Below are 23,995 nucleotides of genomic sequence, written 5' to 3' on the forward strand. Positions count from 1 at the left end.
TATCTATGTGAAGTCGCAGAAGGAGAGCGAGGAGCCAAGAGTTGTATTATTGTGTTCAAAGTCCAAGGTAGCACCATCTAAAGTTGTTTCAATACCTCGTTTGGAGTTGTGTGCGGCACTCTTGTTGGCAGAACTCATGAATTCAGTAGTCACTATTATTAGTGAACGTTGTCATGTGTCTCATATTGTCGCACTCTCTGATTCGACAGTCACCTTGTGTTGGATTAATGCTCCATCCGCGAAATGGCAAACTTTTGTTGATAATCGTGTCGCAAAAATACAGGATTCTTGTATACAGGAGTGGATGCATGTTGCCGGAATTGAAAATCCCGCTGACTGTTTGTCTAGAGGTTTATCACCAGTTGAGCTTGTGAACTTTCCGTTGTGGCTCTCAGGTCCATCATGGATAGCAGAGGACGAATGCGATTGGCCCGTCCAAACTCAAATGGAAGAGATAGTGGATCCACCGGAGGCGAAAAAACCGTCAGTGTTGACAGTCACAAAATCTCCTGATTGTAACAGCAATGCAGTATATTCATTGATTGGTCGTTGTTCGGATTATGGTCGTCTTTTGAGAATTGTAATTCTTGTTCTCAAATCTTACGAATCTTACCCCAATCAGAAGAATCAGACTTCGATGTTGCTGAGAGGTATCTATGTAAAGTGGTACAGAAGATACATTTTTCATCTGAATTTGTGCAATTGGAAAAGGGAGAAGATTGTTCTATGCGCCTACGTCGCCTATCTCCATTCATTGATAAAGGTGTGATTCGCGTCGGCGGTCGTTTGTCTCATGCTGGACTGGAATTTGAGACTTGTCATCAGATGATCCTACCTAAATCCGACGCTTTCGTATCGATGTTGATTGATTATCATCACAAGAAGAACTGTCATGCTGGACCTTCATTATTGTTGTCCTTGATCAGACGGAAATTCTGGATACTGTCTGCTCGCTCTATTATTCATATTTGTGTTTTTAAGTGTAATCGTTGTTTCCGTGATCGACCTAGTAATAATGAAATTATATCCACTCCCAACTCAATAGTGGTTGTGCTTGTTGCATTTTTTCCTTGTGTTGTGTTTTGGTGTTTGTTTTTTTTTGTTCTTTTTGGCATGTCTGGATTTTTTCCTTTCTTTGGTTTTTTCAGTTTTGTAACTTGGCTGAAAAAAGTTTTTCAGAGGAGGGGGTATGGTTGGCCAGAGCATTCGAATTGTAGCGCCAAATCCCAGACTACAGTTCTGCCAATAGCAGGTTTGTTGGCACCACTGCCGACCGTCCAGCTGCTCTGGCTTGTCGAGGAAAGAAAGCCAGTCATTCTTGCTTTTCGTCGTTCAGTTGTTCTTGTCAGCCCGTTGTCTTATAGCAAGACCGAATTTGTATTTTGTAATGTGATTTCAATCGGGAATTTCTTGTAGATAATTGTTCGAGTATAGTGTGTGTGAATTGAATATAACAGCGTAAATAGTGTTAAATTGAATTAATTTGAATGTTCAAATGTTTGAATGTTTAAATGTTTGAATGTTCAAATGTTTGAATGTTTAAATGTTCAAATGTTCAAATGTTCAAATGTTCAAGTGTTCAAATGTTCAAATGTTTAAATGTTGGAATGTTTAAATGTTAATGTTTAAATGTTCAAATGTTCAAATGTTCAAATGTTCAAATGTTCAAGTGTTCAAATGTTCAAATGTTTAAATGTTCAAATGTTCAAGTGTTCAAATGTTCAAATGTTTGAATGTTTAAATGTTCAATGTTTAAATGTTTAATGTTCAAATGTTTAATGTTCAAATGTTTAATGTTCAAATGTTTAAATGTTCAAATGTTAAATGTTTAATGTTCAAATGTTTGAATGTTCAAATGTTTGAATGTTTAAATGTTCAATGTTTAAATGTTTGAATGTTTAAATGTTTGAATGTTCAAATGTTCAAGTGTTCAAATGTTCAAATGTTTGAATGTTTAAATGTTCAAATGTTCAAATGTTTAAATGTTTAATGTTTAAATGTTTAAATGTTAAATGTTTAAATGTTTAATGTTTAAATGTTTAAATGTTTAAAGTTTAAATGTTTAAATGTTTAAAGTTTAAATGTTTAAATGTTAAATGTTCAAATGTTTAAATGTTTAAATGTTTAAATGTTCAAATGTTTAATGTTTAAATGTTAAATGTTTAAATGTTTAATGTTTAATGTTTAAATGTTTAAATTTTAAATGTTTAAATGTTTAATGTTCAAATGTTCAAATGTTTTAATGTTTAAATGTTTAATGTTTAAATGTTTAAATGTTTAAATGTTAAATGTTTAAATGTTTAAATGTTCAAATGTTTAAATGTTCAAATGTTTAAATGTTTGAATGTTTAAATGTTCAAATGTTCAAATGTTCAAATATTCAAATGTTCAAATGTTCAAATGTTCAAATGTTCAAATGTTCAAGTGTTCAAATGTTCAAATGTTCAAATGTTCAAATGTTCAAATGTTCAAATGTTCAAATGTTCAAATGTTCAAATGTTTAAATGTTCAAATGTTTAAATGTTCATATGTTGGGCATTCACGGCGAAGCGCGTAATAGATTCCCATGAAATTTGACGGGTATGTTCCTTTTTTAATTGCGCGTCGACGTATATACAAGGTTTTTGGGAATTTTGCATTTCAAGGATAATATAAAGGGGAAAAGGAGCCTCCTTCATACGCTAATATTAGAGTAAAAATCAGACTATATAATTATTCACCAATGATTACGTGATTACACATATGTGTGGAGAAGCTGTCTATTGCTGTTTTCTATAAGTTCTATAGTTTCAATCAGGTACTTGTGGATGAGAATACTGCGTGAGGTCTACTGTTCACAGAACTAACTACTAGTTATCTAGTTCGACTAATATTTTCCATTGATAAATACTAGATCCAGTTACAGTATCTAATAATTTGGAACTCGTATCAATTCATTGAAATTGTAGTATCTAGTACTGTCATACATACTGATTGTATTTCTTCATAAAACAACAATGATAACACTGCCATCCTCAATTCCGTCACTAGAGCATGGTTGGTTCCAACCAAATGTTTTCAAATGTAGAATAAAAATTGCTTGAATCCAGAGATTGTCATAATCCAGTTTGCATTTCTTGTTCCGTGTGATTGTCATTCGTTAGATTCGCATCAAGCCGCACCTGAAACGAAGTGAAAATGTGAATTCCAGGCCAAGCAAGACGGATGATGACAATTGAAAGGAAAAATGGCTCTCATCCTTTGCAGTCGGAGCAGTAATTTTTCCAGCGTTCACGCCCAAACTATTAAGGCTGTCGTCTCTGTGAAGTCTTATAAATTTTGATCTTACAATAAATTCTCGCCCACCTCATCAGACTGCCAAAGCGCCTTTCGAAATTCCAATCGAGATATTATCATCACGATATTGTAATAATGTGTCAATTATTCAATTCATTTTCTCATTATCTTGGTTGACCTATTGTTGTTGCTATAATCCAATAGATTTTAAGCTTTACAATATAATCCAATAAAATTTTCATTGGTGGAACTTTTATCTCAAAATAAATATTATAAAAATAATTGTTATAGCATATTACACGCTTTTTACAATAATAATTATTTTTTGTGATTTCAACTAGTTCTTGCATTGAATTACTGCTGGTATATTATTGTTCATTACTCTTTTGTACAATAATTCTATTATTTATTATAAAATACTCTTTTTGAAAGAACACAGCCCGGAATACAAATAAATTTCAATCTATTAACTATTCTCATTTTATAAGTATATTTTTTCACCAAATACAAGCATTTTTATCACATCCCTTAGTTTTTGTTGCATTCAGAAATGTGGAATAAATACATTCTCAGCTAGCATATATTAAACCGTAAAGATAATCATCACATCCATGATTAAATGAATAATTAGAATAAATCTCTCCTTTCTTGTTATCAATTTATAATAATACTAGTATAATAAACCTTAAAAATTGAAAATTTACTTACTGAAATCATGCAGAATCAAAAATAGGCCTATAACCGTCCTCTGTAATATGAGAATCAATTTGTGAAATTTCAAGTTAAATTATGTGGCGTGCGTGGCGAGCATGACAGTGCTCTCCAGTAGAGCTGCCACCACCAGGTTTTTAGGGTCCTGGGCCCTGCTACTTTTATAGGATAATATTATTAAATAAATACGCAAATTCACCCAAAACAATCTCACTCTATTGAAAAAATCCCATAACAAACATCTATACTCTCTCTCTCTAAACATAATCACTCCTCAATCACATTACTAAAAACTACATCTCACTATCTCAAACACAACCTTCCTCTAGCGCGTCTCTGAACGTTCTCCCTCTAGTTTCGCCTCTACGCGGTCATCACTCTCTCAGCTCACCAGTTCAAAAGTCCAATTTGGTGGCCTGAGTGATGACTCCGCTATTCTAATAATTAATATCCTATGAGAGCGGGGTGTTTGAATTGTTACATCACCCCTCCGCATGAAAAAGATGTGGCATATACAATTACTGGCACATCTTTAAACTAAGTTGAAATCAAATAAAATTTAAATCTTGACAATATCGTTAAATATAGTTAATACATTTTCATATTCATTACATTTTAAAAATTTATATAATAAAATTCAAGGAGAGAGAGTATCATACTTATACATTTGAATGATGAATCTAGTCTAATTTTACAAACAATAAATTATTGGCACAGAGCAAAGCAGAGTCCATCTTAACACATTAGGCTACCATAAAGTTCTCCCACATAAAGTTTTAAATTTCTAATCATTATAGTCCCCACCACACATTGGTCACTTTTGAACACCCAGCGATTTTGAAACTGTTGAGTTGACTCTTAGGCAGTGTCGTTGCCGAATGTTGTCTCCTGCATTATCTTCTCGAGGTGACCGCCTCCTTCAACTCGGATGGTGGTGTGCCTGTGGCTCTGTTGCTCTGGCCTCTCTGTCCGTTCGCAAAAGGCACTCCTGCGAGACAACACAAAAACTACGACCAGTATCAAGCTTATACTTATTATTAAATACAGCAATAAATTGTCAATTTTCTATTACACTAAACATAAATTATTCTCATGTTTCTATATATTAGATTTTCCTAAGTCAATACTGATGACTTTATTGAATACGGTAGGCTTCTTCATACTTATAATATTTTACTTTCAAAACTATTTTCATCTCCTAAATTAATTTTAATATATAATAATAGCATAAGGTATAAATATACTACAAGTTTTCATAGTTCCTTTGGTGTGAATTAAAGCAAGACATGAAAATTCTTCAATAATAGAATATTATGCATTTCGTTTTCATTCACAAAATTAGTGAATCAACATTTCATTGGTTTCCCCATGGACATGTTTAGTTTTTTATTATTAGTTTCAATCACACAAATCATTCTTCCACAATCATCAACATTCACTGGCCATCACTTTCACACTCCATACTTACTCAACATACTAATCATTCACACCTTGTTTTAGTTCTTTATTTTTGTTCCTGTCTCAAGTAAACTTGCTTTAATTCTTTCTCACCAACATTTAAAGTTATCATCTTGAAGTAATACAAAATAATATCCATAATAAAAATAAACTTCGACATATATAAACTTCCTACTGAATATTATAATTGAATAAATAAATGAATAATCTATCGTATGGGGTCATTCTTTTACATTTAATATACAATATATATTTATATCTCAATAATCATGGACATAATCAATACACTACATAATCGTTATATCTTCTTGGTTTTTCCTTTTTCTCTTGTGTTTCGAGTTTGCATCGTTATCTGATTCATTTTCATCATATGCTTCCTCTTCTCTTACTTCGTCATTGTTATCGTCGTCGTCTTCATCTTGCTCTTCTTCGTTTTCCTCATTGACTTCTATTGTTCTTCATCTTCCTCCTCTTCTTCTTCTGGCTCGTTTCCTTCTCTAACTTCATTTGCAGCTTGCTCATAGTACAACGCTGGTTTTATTCTGTTTACATGTACAACTACGTTCTTTCCTCTTACTCTCAATACTACATTCAGTTTCGATTTAATTTCTACAATTCGATACGGTCCTCTCCATAGCTTTGACAATTTCTTCACTCTCTTTCTTCTAATTTGTGGTACATAAAGATAAACTTTTTGTCCTACACGATATTCACTTGTTTTAGACTTTTTGTCGTACTGCTTCTTCTGCGTTTTCCTTGCCTTCTCTTGGCACTCAACTGACATTTCTTTTATAGTTTGTAGTCTACTTCTAAGATCTTCTATATAATTCGAATAAATCTCTGTATCTTCAGTTAATGTGAGATCAGCTTCAAGCGGTGTTCTCATTTTCTTTCCGAATACCATCTCATAAGGTGTGTATCCAATTGATTCGTGCTCTTGCGAATTGTATGCCATATTCACCATGGGAAGCAACTCATCCCAGTCATCTTGATTTTTGTTGACATAATGACTCAACATTTTTGGTATAGTTCTGTGAACTCTTTCCGTTCTACCATTACTCATTGGGTGATAAGCTGTTGTTTGTAATTTTCTTATTCCTAGAAGTTTGCACATCGATTTCATCAGATCAGACGTGAAATTAGTTCCTTGATCAGTAATTAATTCCATTGGTACGCCGATTCTTGTTATCACTCTCTGTATTAGTGCTTGTGCAATAGTCTCAGCAGTTTGATCCGGTAGGGCGATAAAATCCCCATATCTAGTAAAATGATCAATTACTGTTAGGATGTATCTGTTTCTTGACTTTGATAACGGAAGTGGACCTAGAATATCACATGACAGTCTGTATCCAAACTCGGTCACTTCTTTAAATTCTCCTAAGGGTGCTTTCGATTTTCCGTAATCTGTTCTTTTACTACATTCTTCACACGCTCTTATAAAATTAGTTACATCATTCTTCATTTTAGGCCAATAAAACTTTTCTTGAATTCTTACAATTGTTTTCTTAATGCCCCCATGACCGGCAGAAGGAAGATCATGGTGGAGACGAATAACTTTTTCTCGAAGGCTTCTTGGTATAACAATCAACTTCTTATCATGTTTCTTGAAGTGAATGATCCCTTCTGGACTCAATTTGAAACTAGGATACTCTCGAAGGCGCTGACACTCTTCGTCTGCTCTCTGCTTCTCTCTTATGATTTCCAAGTCTAACAGTGGAAGATTCTCAACTGTATTCTTGTATATAACTCTGCTTAAGCAGTCTGCATTTGAGTGTTTAACACCAGGCTTGTGAATTACTTTATAATCGTACTCAGCTAACTTCAAAGCCCATCTGGTTAGTCTACTTGATGGATCTTTCAGTGATAAAAGCCACTTGATAGCACTATGATCAGTATATAAAGTGAATGATCTACCATAGAGGTAACATCTAAAATATTTAACAGCCCACACAACTGCTAATAGCTCTCGCTCTGTTACACTGTAATTTTGTTCAGCTGAATTGAGTTGTCTAGATGCATATGCAATAACATGTTCAACTCCATTGATTTCCTGAGCTAAAATTGATCCAATTGCGAAATTACTGGCATCTGTGCTAAGAATAAATGCTTTTGAGAAATCTGGATAAATAAGTAGCGGTTCTGTGATTAGTTTTTCTTTCAACTTTTGAAAAGCGGTTTCACATTCTTCATTCCAGTCAAAATGTTGATTCTTTTTAGTTAATTTTGTAAGCGGTTTGGCGATTTCGGCGAATTTTGGAACATGTCTTCTGTAATAACTGCATAAACCTACAAAACCACGGATCTCTTTTTCATTTTTAGGTCGAGGAAACGCTTTGATTGCTTCAATTTTCTTAGGACATGCTTGATTCCATCCCTGTTGACTATGTGACCTAGAAAACTTATTTCTGGCTTAGCAATTTGACATTTTTTCAATTGAACACTCAAATTGACTTCTTTAAATCTATCCAATACTTCGGCAATATCTTTAGTGTGCTGATCTATTGTAGGGCTAAATATTAAAATATCATCCATGTACGGTAAGCATGCTTTTCCTTTCAATCCTAACAAGGTAGAATCTACAAGTCTTTGAAACACTGCTGGTGAATTGATAAGTCCCATTGGCATTCTTGTATATTCATAATGTCCATCAGGAGTACTGGAAGCAGTTTTTTCTTGACTCTCAGGATGCATTTTGATTTGGAAGAATCCAGAATTCATATCAAGTGCTGTGAAATATTTGCTACCTCCTAATGAATCTAATGTCTCGTGGATATCAGGTAAAGGCCATACTTCTGGAACTGTAATTTTGTTAATTTCTCTAAAATCAATACACATTCTGTATGTAATAACACCATCAGGACCTGGTTTTTTCGGGACAATGACAACTGGTGCTGACCAAGGTGATGAACTGGTCACAATGATTCCTTTGTCTAGCTGTTCCTGAATAAGTTTCTTCAAAACATCTCTCTGTGAATGTGGTACCCTGTACGGTCTTTTATTAATAGGGGGGTGATCACCAGTATTAATTTTGTGTTCTACTGTTGATGTGCAGCCTAAATTCTCAATTCCTTCAAGACTAAAAATGTCAATATATTTGCAAAGTATATTTCTCATCTTAATTCTCTCTTCATTATCCAAATGACTCAACTTTCCTTCTAATTTAGCTGCAAACTCCTCTGTTCTGTTTCTAGTTAGCTTCACTTCTTTATAGTTAGCATCGTGTTCATCATTGCTTGATTGAGACTCTACAACATTACAAATTAATGTGTTCTTATATAATGTTAAATCTTCATTGGTTACATTTGTTACTTTAGTCCAACACATACCATTCATTACTTTAGAAAGACTTCGAGCTATTAAAATTCCATGAACTTTGACTGTTACAGGCTCTGTTATTATTACTTTGTTTTCTAATTCATTTTTCAATTCTTTATTGTTTTTTCCCAATTTGATTTGTACTATTCTCTCCGACCTAGCAGGTATTGTGAGATTGGTTCTACAATACGCATTAACATGAACTGTCGATTCTGAGGGTAATTTTGAAGTTATCGGTTTTGATTGGATATAATTTTCTTCTATCTTTGAATTTGTAAAATCTGTTTGAGTACTTCCTTCACTTTTCATACTTATAGTTTTTGATTGAGTATTTTCTTCTTCAACCTTCATATAGCCACTCTTTTTGTAATCTTCATTGGAACTGTTTCTTTCATAAAGTCGCGCAACTTGCCTTCCTTCCATAAATAATATACTACGATCAAGGTCTATGACTGACTTTTTAATTTTGAGAACATCATATCCCAGTATTGCAATATAGGTGTCTGGTAAGTCAACTACTATTAAGTCGCATTTTACCTCCATCCCATTCAGTTTCATAACTTGCCTCACTGTCCCATGCACTCGCATAAGGCCTCCAGCGATGCCTCTAATTAGGATGTTGCTTGGAGTGATTGTGCCAGTTACGATTTGTCTTGTGATAAGGGATACTTGTGCTCCCGTATCAACTACAATCTTTCCTTCCACTCCTCCAATACTACCATCCACAACTAGTTCTTCGGCACTATTTTGGCATAATGTAGTTACAATTTTGGGCTTACTTCGTCTCGCCTGTCCAGACCTATTACAAAACTGATCTGAATTTACTAATGTTTGGGGTTCCCAACGGCGGTCTTGAGCTCCCCGTTGTCGTTTAACAACTTCTCTTGATCTTTTCGGTTGTCATTTATCTTTTTCCCACTTCCCCAACAATTGTGTGCAAGATGTCCTCGCTTGTTGCAATTGTTACAAATTTTATCTGCGGAATATTGTTTCATTCTACATTCAGTTTCTAGATGACCCTTTTTCTTACAAAAGTTACAAACTCTAATGCCCACTTGTTGAGTGTCAGTGTGTACAACTCTCTTCCTACAATGTCTAGCGATGTGTCCAATCTTCCCACAGTTATAACAATTTTTTTGAGTTATTGTGCTAAATACTTTTCTAGATGGCTCCTGTTCATTTTGGAAGGGTTTTCTATCTAGGTTGGAAATCGCTATGGCTGTTGTTACTGCTTCTTTAAAGGATGTTGGGAATTTGATTCGAGTTTGTTTCCCTATTTCGCCAAGTAATCCTCTTAGGAATGACTCCATGGCTCTCCTATCAGCTTCTTCCCTTAGTATTTTATTAGCTTCATCACTTGCTGTTACTCTAATCGTCTTCCTACTAATGTTCATGACTCGGTCTGCATATTTTTCAATTGACTCTCCTTTATTTTGTTGGATTGATGCCAATTGCTCATAGTAATAGCGACTTGGTAGGCTATCACCAAAACGCTCAACCAAAGCTGCTCTAATTTCAGCTGCAGATTTTGCATTCCTACACCTATCATCTGACTTGAAAAACAATAATGCACTTCCGGTAAGTTTTAATCTGATAATTTGTGTCTTTTGAAATTCTGACCAGCCACACAAGTGAGAGATTCCATCAACAGTGTCAAGAAAAGAATGGATTTGATCTGACTGCTCTCCATCGAATGTTGGAATACTGCTAACTAGATCGAAATTTGGTTTGACATTTTGCTCAGGGGGTGTAACAAGTTCTACATCTACTAAATTTGTATCTGTTCTATTTAGGTCTCTGTTAACAGTTTCGTTTAGTGTGATACTAAGTTGATTTAATCTAGCTGATAGCGCTTCAAAAGCAGCTTGAACTTCTACTTCCTGCCCTTCAAAATTAACTCTCTCAGCCATTTTAAATTTTTATAATTAACCTTTCATTTGCATAAATAAATAACTCTCATAAAACAATAAATTTAATCTATCAGCTTTGTGTGACCTAGATAATTTCCTGAAATCTTTTCATCTTAAATTATTTTATAATAAACAATATTGATATCTGACCTGATCGATTCAGCATAAATAACATTAATAATTTGATATGAGCTCTAAATAAACGAATGTAGACCTATCATAAAATGAATTCATCGGGAAGTCTATCTCCAACATAAACGCCACATAAATATTCGATAAATATATAAATAATAACAATAATATTTTCAATATAGAAAGAGCTGTATAAATTGCTCACCAAATTTAATTGATGTCTTCATCTCCATTGTAGAATGCCGCAAACGTTGCCCCAGTAGTAGATCCATGTTATTACAGTTGTCATCCGCCGAACAGCTGGTAGAATGACAGCGACAGTCTCTATGGAGTCGTGTAGCCTGAAGAGCGATGAACCTGGTGACGTATTCGCCAACACCCAAAAGTTGGAGGAAGCCCACGTCACACCTCTGCCAATCCCCACCTCAACGTTTCGCTGGTTCGCTGCCCGCGTTCTGCTGACTCAAGACACTTCCGCTTTCCAGAGTTCAACAATCGCGCTCGGTTTCATATTTCATCCGAATAATTTTCGAACTCACTGTTCAACAGTCTTTAAAATTGAATTTAATAATTTTTTAGCTGCATCATTTTTGAGACGTCAACGTTATTTAGAAAATATTACTGCACGGATTTCAAATGTTCAAATGTTCAAATGTCAAGTGTTCAAATGTTCAAGTGTTCAAATGTTCAAGTGTTCAAATGTTCAAATGTTCAAATGTTCAAATGTTCAAGTGTTCAAATGTTCATATGTTCAAATGTTCAAATGTTCAAGTTTCAAATGTTCAAATGTTCAAATGTTCAAGTGTTCAAATGTTCAAATGTTCAAATGTTCAAATGTTTTAATGTTTAAATGTTTATATGTTGGGCATTCACGGCGAAGCGCGGAAATAGATTCCCATGGAATTTGACGGGTATGTTCCTTTTTCAATTGCGCGTCGACGTATATACAAGGTTTTTGGGAATTTTGCATTTCAAGGATAATATAAAGGGGAAAAGGAGCCTCCTTCATACGCTAATATTAGAGTAAAAATCAGACTATATAATTATTCACCAATGATTACGTGATTACACATATGTGTGGAGAAGCTGTCTATTGCTGTTTTCTATAAGGTCTATAGTTTCAATCAGGTACTTGTGGATGAGAATACTGCGTGAGTTCCACTGTTCACAGAACTAACTACTAGTTATCTAGTTCGACTAATATTTTCCATTGATAAATACTAGATCCAGTTACAGTATCTAATAATTTGGAACTCGTATCAATTCATTGAAATTGTAGTATCTAGTACTGTCATACATACTGATTGTATTTCTTCATAAAACAACAATGATAACACTGCCATCCTCAATTCCGTCACTAGAGCATGGTTGGTTCCAACCAAATGTTTTCAAATGTAGAATAAAAATTGCTTGAATCCAGAGATTGTCATAATCCAGTTTGCATTTCTTGTTCCGTGTGATTTTCATTTGTTAGATTCGCATCAAGCCGCACCTGAAACGAAGTGAAAATGTGAATTCCAGGCCAAGCAAGACGGATGATGACAATTGAAAGGAAAAATGGCTCTCATCCTTTGCAGTCGGAGCAGTAATTTTTCCAGCGTTCACGCCCAAACTATTAAGGCTGTCGTCCCTGTGAAGTCTTATAAATTTTGATCTCACAATAAATTCTCGCCCACCTCATCAGACTGCCAAAGCGCCTTTCGAAATTCCATTCGAGATATTATCATCACGATATTGTAATAATGTGTCAATTATTCAATTCATTTTCCCATTATCTTGGTTGACCTATTGTTGTTGCTATAATCCAATAGATTTTAAGCTTTACAATATAATCCAATAAAATTTTCATTGGTGGAACTTTTATCTCAAAATAAATATTATAAAAATAATTGTTATAGCATATTACACGCTTTTTACAATAATAATTATTTTTTGTGATTTCAACTAGTTCTTGCATTGAATAACTGCTGGTATATTATTGTTCATTACTCTTTTGTACAATAATTCTATTATTTATTATAAAATACTCTTTTTGAAAGAACACAGCCCGGAATACAAATAAATTTCAATCTATTATCTATTCTCATTTTATAAGTATATTTTTTCACCAAATACAAGCATTTTTATCACATCCCTTAGTTTTTGTTGCATTCAGAAATGTGGAATAAATACATTCTCAGCTAGCATAATATATTAAACCGTAGAGATAATCATCACATCCATGATTAAATGAATAATTAGAATAAATCTCTCCTTTCTTGTTATCAATTTATAATAATACTAGTATAATAAACCTTAAAAATTGAAAATTTACTCACTGAAATCATGCAGAATCAAAAATAGGCCTATAACCGTCCTCGGTAATATGAGAATCAATATGTGAAATTTCAAGTTAAATTAGTTCAGACGTGATGATGCGTCATTCATGAATTTCCTATTCCGTAGGTGTACAAGCCAATCCTTTCCTTCATTATTATATTACTAGCAGGTAACCCGTGCTTCGCAAGGGTCTATTTTAAAACTTAACAAACTGAAAACTTGACGTTAGGAGATCTAGATGGATTTAAAATAGGCCTATGAGAATCCTCGGTTAATTGGAAATTTATTTGCAAAATTTCAAGTAAATCAATCCAGTAGTTCAGACGTGATGATGCGTCAAACATAATTTCCCTATCCTTTACACGTGTATATGTGTTTAAGCCAGTTCTTCCCTCCATTATAGTTTAGAAGATGATAGATAGATGGATGAATGGATAAATACCAATATTGAAATATTGTTGACCAAGAATTCAGTACTAAGACAATTCATTCAACTAATTCTGTACTGATGGAATTTTAATCATTTTTTTATTGATAATAAATTTCATCAACTAACCATGAACTGACTGAAATAAATACTTTAATTTCCATGTTTAATTAATAGAATTATATAAATCTACATTGTAGGCCATATCTAAGTTTACAAAGAGTTTGATTGTTTTTGGCAAGAAACATGTTATTCAACGCAGAGATCATCGTTATTTTACTAAATTATTGGATAAGTTGAAAAGTTTCCTTTTCAGCGGGAGTTTTGACAACCCACAAAACTCATTTTTCATTCGAAGAAATATCGAAAAGATGCATAGGCCTTATTTTTTGCTCAGCTTGCCAAAATACCCCTCAATCCAATATAAAAATTTTTGACTGTCAGTCAATCAATCAGGGCTCGAATAATTTTGAAATTTCAATTAAATACAAGTGTAAGATAATACTTTACTCATGTAAATATCAACACCTTTATTCAGAGACATATCAACTGCATGCGTTTCCATATTACCAATACAGCATTGATGAAACTGTAGACGTTTATTTAGCACTTTGTCTCAAAAAACTGTTCTAGCTGAAAAATTAAAAATTCATGCCAAGTGTACTATGCCTCAACATTGCATCAGGGAAACGAAGTTCCAAAACTATATTTCTTCTAAACAGATGTTTTCGAGATAATTTTTTTGATGCAGCTGTTTCACATTCACCATATTATTATACAGAGTTTGTGAAAATGAAAATATTTATTAATTATCAAAACAATACTATTATTGCCGGTATATCTATTTATAAAAAGAATATTATCATTATTATTGAAAATATTTATCAAATATCAAAACAATATTATTGAGGTTAAGTGGTATCAGGTAGAAAGCAATGATAGAAACAGATGTCCTTTTTTTATTTTCGACCATATGATTTGGTGATTTTTTATTTTTTTATGATACTGTATGTACCATTGATGGAGTTAGAACATTAATCCTGAAAAATCTAGAAGGAAAATTGAAATTTGAGCTTCCAGGTGCACGAGATTGATATTTCTAGAATCTATGTGCAAAATTTGGAGATCTAAATCATTCCCGTTTTTGCGGTTTGCAAACCACAAGTTGACATGTTTTGATGCGAACAAACGAACAAACGAACACACGAACAAACAAACACACGGACAAACACAACCCTACTCTCTCGTATTATATAGATAGGTAATCATCATCATAATTTTGACTGAACCTAAAATTGTTCACATTTATGAGAGATTAAGTTAATCTGTTCATCTTTGTATTGAAACTGTAATTGATTTATTTGCCAAATAATTTTACAGACATAAATCTATAATCACAAAAAAATAAAGTTAACAAAAGTATAAAATTTTAGAAGTATACAGTACAATAATAAAATTAACAATATTATAAATAAATAAATTTATATGAAAAGGCACTACTGGCATAAGTGGAACTTGTTCGCCAGCAGTGAGTGCGATTGAAAAACACAAATATTATAATATAAATCAAGACTAAAAGTGGATATATACTATAATACCTATCGTAAGACTAAAAGTGGATATATACTATAATACCTATCGTAAGACTAAAAGTGGATATATACTATAATACCTATCGTACAGAATCAAGAAAAACGTACTATAACAGACGGATCATACACTATGTTCTTGAGTTATTAAAAAATTAGCATTTCATACACTTATCTTGAAATAAACTCTAGCTTTCACCCACTCTTCTATTCCACTACTTAGTTTTCTTGTTATTCTATTGTTTATAAGGTGATATTGGACTATATTAGCAAAGTATTCCATGAAGTATGTGAATTGATGTTTATTTATAGTTAATCTTATAAAGTTTCGAGTATAAGGATTGAGTAAAGACAGACGAAGGTTGTGTAAATGTGTATTCAAAGTAAGATGCTGCTTATTTCTATTGGCATGAGTGTAATGATTTTCCCTACAAAGACCTGTCGTAGCGTTGGAACCCCAAATTCAACAAACAAATTCTTGCTAGGATACAGTCTAGGCCATTTTAGAGTGGATCCAATTAAATGCTTTCGCAGGGTAAATATTCTATTCAAGTGCGTTTCAAAGGTACCCCCCCATAATTCTATTCCATATTGGAACAAGGAGTAAGCGTATGCATGATAAATGGTTCTTATGATTTTGATATCCATCAGAGTATTAATTTAATAGAAAATGTATATTAGATATTTCAATTGAGATATTATGTGTTGTAAATGAAAGTTCCATTTGAAGTGACTGTCAACTTTTATTACAAGATATTCTCAGAAATTGACTTTTTCGATTGTTCCACAGATACAATTATTGGGTCTAGAGACCATATGAGAGTCATGGTTGTGAATTTTTATATCCAATCCAATAGATGATTCAGCAGTTTTTGTTGGAGTAAAAGCAATAAATTTAGTCTTATTCGAATTTAATGTGAGAGTATGCTCGTCAAACCATCGCTTAGCAATGCTTAATCCTTCATTTGCGTTTTCATATGCCTCTCCATGATGATCCAGTAAACAACAATACTGTATCATCAGCAAAAGATATCTTAGTGGAATTCGGGATATTTAATTTGAGAAGATCATTCAAATAAATCAAGAATAATATTGGCGATAAGACCGTTCCTTGAGAAAGACCAAAACTTATGTTAGAATTCTTGTATCAGTTTTATTGTTCAATGTCATAGTTTGTCCTGCAGATAGCTGGTAATCAATGTTTTTGCCACTCCACGGATACCACATCCATTGACTTTATCTATCTATGTCGAATGAGGTATTAGTATCAAAAGCTTTGGTCAAGTCTAGGAAAAAACCAGTGTTTTAACGTTCTTATTGAAATTCCTGTTAACTGAATCAATCAATACCATAACAGCATCTTTGGTTGATTTACCAGACTGGAAACCATACTGATTTTTTGCAATTGAATTTTTTTTATTTAGGAAGTCAACCAATCTTTTTTTAATCAGTCTTTCTATTATTTTAGCAAAATTGCTAAGTAGACTAATTGGTCTATAATTTGCTGGATTGCTCTTATCGCCTATTTTATGGATTAATATCATTTTGGCTATTTTGAAACGTTTTGGAAAGTAACCCTCACTAAAGCATGTATTTATTATTATTTCAAGTGGGCCAGCAATAAAAGGGGAGATCTATTTCAGGCAGCGACCAGTGAATTTATCCTCTCCAGGTGCATGAAGCTTCATTTTCAGGGAATTTATAGTGAGTTTCAACAGCATTTGTTGGATGTAGATATAGACTATTTATAGAAGTTATGGATAATGATAGTAGGAGAGATGTATTCCTATTGTTATCTAGTGCTTATGCATATTTTTCCCAACATTTACAAAATAATCATTGAATATTCCAGCATCTATTTTTGGTTCTTTCTTTGAGTTTTTTCTATTTCTAAAATTTCTCTAATATTTTCCCATGTCTTTTTTGTGTTACCTTTGTCCAATTCAAACTTATTATTAAAATATCCAACTTTTGCATTTCTAACAATGTTATTTGAGGTGTTTCTGTAATTTTTATAATGATTTTTCAGAACTGTATTCAAAGGCTGCTTTTTCAGTTTTTGGGCCATTCTATCTCTTTTGCTCATTGCACTCACCATACTCTGTGTAATCCATTTTTAATGGCCTTCTTATGTGATATGTGTATGATATCAGTGAGTCTATCTATTTAATAGGTTAATTTGTCAATAAAAACGTCTACCAATTTATCAATGCACTCAGAGTGTATCATATTTGGATTCTGAATAGAATTAGAAAGGCAATTTATATGGAATGAGGTACAGTAGTGGTCAGTGATAGTAGATTTTATAATAGTTGCAAATGTATCACTCTAACGGTTCTTGCTTTGAAAAGTATATGATCAATGCAGTTGCTGCTATAGTTTTGAGCTCGAGTGGATTTATTTATAAATGACTTGAATCCATTTAGCTGCATGACACCTAGATATTCATTACTTGAATTATCATTGTCAAGAATATTTATATTTATGTCTCCTATCAAGATGACCGAATTGTCTGGCCGTAAAGACTGCAGATAAGAATTCAAACTGATAAGAAAACTATTAACAGCTAAGGACGGAGATCGATAAAGAGCCAACAATTTGTACATTTTGCTATCAAATTCAAAATCCAGACAGATTGTGTTTGTGAAGTCTATTGTGATATTCTACTGAATTTAATATCGTTATTTACGAAAAAACAAAGGCCATCACATTTCGTGAATTTATTGTTTTCATTGACAACGGAATAGCCATCAATATTGAAGTTGAAAGCAGAAGAACTATGAACCCACGTCTCTGTCAAAACTATGATATCAAATTCAACATTACTGTTGCTTATATAATGAAGAAACTCATCAAAGTTTTTGTCTATACTACGTATGTTCATGTGTTTAATGTTGAAGAATGTACCCGTCTGTTCGTGATAATTACATGGGTCTTAAGAAAATAAATCGTTAACTTCAATTGTTTCCTTATCATTGCCGTATATGATTGGATCTTCAATCCCTTCAAGATTCATTAATTACAAAATAGCAAAAGATAAAGTACTTTGAGAACAAAAAAAACCTTTTCAAAGAAAGAAAAAGAAATATTCTATGAGAAACTAAATAATTTTTAAAACAATTTTAGCTTTAGCGTCTATTCTGAAGTGAATAGATGTGCCTTGTTCTGAGGCATTAAACAAATATATAATAACCAAAATGAAAAAACTCTAGTCCATTCTGAAAAAAAAAACAATACAAAACAAGTCTGTATAATATTCTTCCTTCCTCGTAGTATGGCCTTAATAATTGTCCATGATACTTCAATGATGTAATAGAAAACTACAGAATAATCAATTAATCAAAAATTCAATGAATAATATAGAAATTAATCCCAAAGAAAGTTCATGCCTAGATGATGTGTAAATTTTTATAGTTCATATGAGTTTCAGAAGGTCTGGCAAGTTGTGTACAGTGTGTGATCTAGAGTTTTTGTCCTTTCTAACATAAATGTATCTGTTTTTGAACCAAACGAGTTGAATTTTCTAATTTTCGTATCCAATTCAATCCGTAATATCATACTGTTCAGTAATTGTACTTCATGATCCGTATCAAGACGGATATTCCTATAACAGTTTAGGAGCAAACCCTCAAAAAAATATGAATTTTCCTACTAATATCAAGTCGTGCTTGAAGTATTAACGGCTAATGTACGTCTGAGTATGTAGTTCTCTCATGGATCATTTGTAGTCTCGTTTTATCTAAATATTGTACTAATTAGCAACATTCGAAATATCCCCATACTCACATGGACCAAAATTATTTAACATGATGCTCATAGCAAAAAAAAATGTTACTAATTGGGAAGCATCAACTTTGAAATCTCATGAACAGTCATGCGCTAAAAAGATAATTGATGGCGTTTTAAAAGAGTTTGACCTTTGCGATATTCCAATTTGCGAACAGCAACAATCATTCATATCATACAAGCTTGTTCTGTTCGTAGAATAACACCAGTAGCATTCCTTTATGGGGTGATAAACGATCCAGCGAGCTTATAGCACAGCAGAATTGCATTGCGTTCCACTATGCCATCTAGATTATATTTTTTCGTTTCCACATATCTAACCAACGAGCTGGAAAATGGAATCAAAAGAAAGCATAAGGAGTGAGAGGGAGGGTAGAGAGGATGAGAGAGATAGAGGGAACGTGCATAATGGTGTGCTAATCCCATTACCATTATGGAGCGGGAAAAAAGTTTGAAAGGGCATAGCTGACGCTCAAAGGAATAACCAACCAGTCCATGAGCAGTCATCGTTACGCCATGTAATCAAAGAAAAATATTTGATGGTCATTCCAGTTCATGTTTCGGATGAAAAGTAAGTAGGTCAATGTTAGGTTTCATAAAAAAAAATATATTTATCAAGCCCTTTTAGTGATGCTAGTGATTCTGGAGATGTAGACATTGATAACAACCTCGTTCATTAAAATCCAAGCTGGTCTAGGCCTATGTGGCTTCCTTATCAAAATTTTAATTTTGTGCAACATCTTTTTAATTAATTTTTCCAATTTGAGAAGCATCGAGAGTCCTCGAGACAATAGTAGTACAAACATAATGCATTGCTCATAAATATTGAACTGGTCAACTTGGTGCTTCACGTAATAAGGTCAAGTAGCCAGTAGAAAACATTGCATGAGAATTACATAATATAAAGCTGAGTTCCATTCCAGATAAATTCTTGAGTAGATGTCCTTCTTCTAATGAGACATGAACTCATATGAAAAATATTATATTCCAACGAACATAAAAATAGTAGAAATCTTCTGTGAAAATGGTTGCGTTCTTCTAAGAACCATTTCAATAAGAATGTCTGAGGTGTCCTCTGGATAAGGAAACCCGACCCGAAAAGTTCACAGCTTCACTTGATTGACCCACTTTACACCTTTTTCTTACAACATATGACCTACCCTTTTTTTCTTTTAATAAAATACCTTTAATAATAATTTTACTTGCGCAAGTATTACTCTTATTAATTTCTTAATTTATAATAAAAACCCTTTCGGCGAGCTAGCTTTGATCATCAGATTAATTCGAAGCACTAGGGCGCCCATCACTAATTCAAATTTATCACTCACGTGTCGAAAATCTTCTTGTAAGCCGCCGATGTCGATCCAACTCCATGTGATCCGGGAATATGGTAGCCGGAATCGTCTCCTCCAAGGGGTTATAAATTTATTAAAAATGAAAATGACTTCTGCTTTATAATAGCATCACGAAATCCTTTAAGAAATTTAATAATTTACTTTAACTTTAACTTTTACAAAATCATTAGCAGGTACTACGCTCTAAAATATTTGGGGTCCTCTCCTGGTGGCATTTGGTTGGCGAGTGCTGGTTCTCCTTTCTCAAGTTTTACAGATCCTATTCCGACTTTCAAATTAGCATAAAATTTAAATATCTTAGTCCTCCGCCATTAGGTTCAAATAGATCTTACAAAAAATGCCAAAATATTGCTTAGATTGTATGATTAATAATTTCTTTGCATTCGAGCCATATCGATAACATAGACTATACAAAGTTTTAACACAAAATCTAGTACATTTATATAAATATATAGAAATATTTTGAATTGGCCTACAGTTGCCGCCTATTAACTGCCGTTTTACTATTGGTGCATGCAAATTTTATTTGGTATTCATGCGCCTGGTACCTCTTATTTCCTGAATACATTAAATTATTTTTATTTGGTTTTTTATTTATGCTCTTTACATGCTAGCTAATATCTATACATTAATATTAATTCCATGCTACCTAATAATTAGCCACGTGATCAGATGTTTTTTCACATTGCACACCATCTGATTGCAATAAAGCTCTGCCAAGGGGTTTTGGTCAGATTCTACGTTTTTCGGTTTGATCGATCTCTAGGTCACCGATCCGTGAATACATGTACATAACCTCAATCTTCAAATATTTTATATAATAATCTATTTATGAGCAATAAAATTCCTCCAAATCCTTTTTAGGTTTTTGTACCATTTAGCCAGAACAAGCTGATGCTATCTAATCTTAGTTATTATCTATTTGGCGATATTAGCCAGTTACTTTATTTTCAGACCTATTACTGTTTCTGTTAGGAATTTTTATCTACCCAAATTTAATACTTTACACAGTTTAGGAGCAAACCCTCAAAAAAATATGAATTTTCCTACTAATATCAAGTCGTGCTTGAAGTATCAACGGCTAATGTACGTCTGAATATGTAGTTCTCTCATGGATCATTTGTAGTCTCGTTTTATCTAAATATTGTACTAATTAGCAACATTCGAAATATCCCCATACTCACATGGACCAAAATTATTTAACATGATGATCATAGCAAAAAAAAAATGTTACTAATTGGGAAGCATCAAATTTGAAATCTCATGAACAGTCATACGCTGAAAAGATAATTGATGGCGTTTTAAAAGAGTTTGACCTTTGCGATATTCCAATTTGCGAACAGCAACAATCATTCATATCATACAAGATTGTTCTGTTCGTAGAATAACACCAGTAGCATTCCTTTATGGGGTGATAAACGATCCAGCGAGCTTATAGCACAGCAGAATTGCATTGCGTTCCACTATATATGCCATCTAGATTATATTTTTTCGTTTCCACATATCTAACCAACGAGCTGGAAAATGGAATCAAAAGAAAGCATAAGGAGTGAGAGGGAGGGTAGAGAGGTTGAGAGAGATAGAGGAAACGTGCATAATGGTGTGCTAATCCCATTACCATTATGGAGCGGGAAAAAAGTTTGAAAGGGCATAGCTGACGCTCAAAGGAATAACCAACCAGTCCATGAGCAGTCATCGTTACGCCATGTAATCAAAGAAAAATATTTGATGGTCATTCCAGTTCATGTTTCGGATGAAAAGTAAGTAGGTCAATGTTAGGTTTCATAAAAAAAATATATTATCAAGCCCTTTTAGTGATGCTAGTGATTCTGGAGATGTAGACATTGATAACAACCTTGTTCATTAAAATCCAAGCTGGTCTAGGCCTATGTGGCTTCCTTATCAAAATTTAATTTTGTGCAACATCTTTTGAATTAATTTTTCCAATTGAGAAGCATCGAGAGTCCTCGAGACAATAGTAGTACAAACATAATGCATTGCTCATAAATATTGAATGGTCAACTTGGTGCTTCACGTAATAAGGTCAAGTAGCCAGTAGAAAACATTGCATGAGAATTACATAATATAAAGCTGAGTTCCATTCCAGATAAATTCTTGAGTAGATGTCCTTCTTCTAATGAGACATGAACTCATATGAAAAATATTATATTCCAACGAACATAAAAATAGTAGAAATCTTCTGTGAAAATGGTTGCGTTCTTCTGAAAACCATTTCAATAAGAATGTCTGAGGTGTCCTCTGGATAAGGAAACCCGACCCGAAAATTTCACAGCTTACTTGCATTGCCACTTTGACAGGATTTGTACGACCGATAACATACAACAAGCAGATATTTGCATGACAACAAGTAAAAATCTTCGTGCGATTGAAGCCACCTGACCTGCCCAGCCTGAGAAGCTTTCCGCGTCTACTTTTGTGCTCTAAGCTCATCACTTATTGAAAACGTTTCAGGGATTTCTATATGTTTTCTGCTACTTTCCTTGTTTCGTAAAACATCTGCTAAGGACCAAACCGCAGCAACGTTACTTTTCCACTAGAGCTTAACGGAGAAAAAACTCACCTGAGTTGTGTCTGTCTTTCTGCATTATTGATCACTTTTCCCACAAAAGAAGCATTACATAATCCTTCAATCCTCACTCTCATCACTTAAACATCCATTTTAAAAATCAACATTCAACTGAAAGGAAATAAGAAACAGATTGTATTAAGATCCATTATTTTTTATTCTCCAATGTAGGGTAAAACATGAATGTACTTGTGAGTAGAAATCTATCAGGATTAGTTCTACGAATTTAGATATGAATCAGTTAGTTTTTAGCCTTGCTATCAGGCATCACTGTACCGATTGAGCAGTCACTTTTTTGGCTTTGTATTTTGACATTTTAATTTATTGAAAACTATGAAAGGAAATATATTGATGAGACAAGAGGTATCGTTATTGTCAAGGTTGGAAAGAGCATCGAATGTACTGTACCTGCTGAGCGATAAAACTCACTAATCAACAGCTGAGACTGAGATAAGAGCACCCGTTCTATATAGCATATTTTGAAGGAATTATTTATTGAAAATTGTGATTCATTGCGAATAATTTATAAATTCTATGAAGTTAACCATCAAATTTAGAGGTTACCATTTTGTTTACATTATTGAACAGCTGTTTTGAATGCAGTCAAAAATTAGCTAAATGATTCTTTGTACTACTGACTTCACGTTTGAGATAAAATAAAAATATAATTACTTCTGAAACTAAGAACTATTGTGAAAAGGATGAGAATTTCAAAAAATAAAAATAATATTCAGTATTGTGAAAATTATTTATTGATGGAAATATATAACATGTTTAAATGTAATTAAAATGTGCAAGATCATGATACAAGCATTATCATTGATAAGAGCAGTAATATTCATTTTTTGTTTTTTATGATTATTAATAAGAATCTTCAATGTGAAATATCAATAATATCAAATGATTATTGTGAAATTAACAAAACTGATTGATGTATGAATCTCTGTGGCCAGTCTAAGCCAATCATAAGTCAGAAAAATTACACCAAAAATCTTAGTTAATCTAATCTAATCTTAGTTATTATCTATTTGGCGATATTAGCCAGTTACTTTATTTTCAGACCTATTACTATTTCGGTTAGGGATTTTTATCTACCCAAATTTGATACTTTACACGTGCCCCTGGGTTTG

General features: G+C 33.1%; 2 long non-coding RNA genes across 2 annotated transcripts; both read right to left on the bottom strand.

Annotated features, from left to right (window-relative positions):
- Positions 1 to 4,181: 4,181 nt before the first annotated feature.
- LOC120349870 lies at positions 4,182 to 11,427 on the bottom strand. The gene is made up of 2 exons (XR_005570472.1): positions 11,008 to 11,427; positions 4,182 to 4,975 (listed from the first exon to the last, which is right to left on the bottom strand). It is a non-coding gene; the product is annotated as an uncharacterized LOC120349870 (long non-coding RNA).
- A 246-nt stretch (positions 11,428 to 11,673) lies between these two features.
- On the bottom strand, positions 11,674 to 23,476 carry LOC111055701. The gene is made up of 3 exons (XR_002606392.2): positions 23,274 to 23,476; positions 22,860 to 22,976; positions 11,674 to 12,294 (listed from the first exon to the last, which is right to left on the bottom strand). It is a non-coding gene; the product is annotated as an uncharacterized LOC111055701 (long non-coding RNA).
- Between the last annotated feature and the right edge of the window lie 519 nt (positions 23,477 to 23,995).

Source organism: Nilaparvata lugens, chromosome 2 (genome assembly GCF_014356525.2).
Source record: "Nilaparvata lugens isolate BPH chromosome 2, ASM1435652v1, whole genome shotgun sequence".
Taxonomy (NCBI): Eukaryota; Metazoa; Arthropoda; class Insecta; order Hemiptera; family Delphacidae; genus Nilaparvata; species Nilaparvata lugens.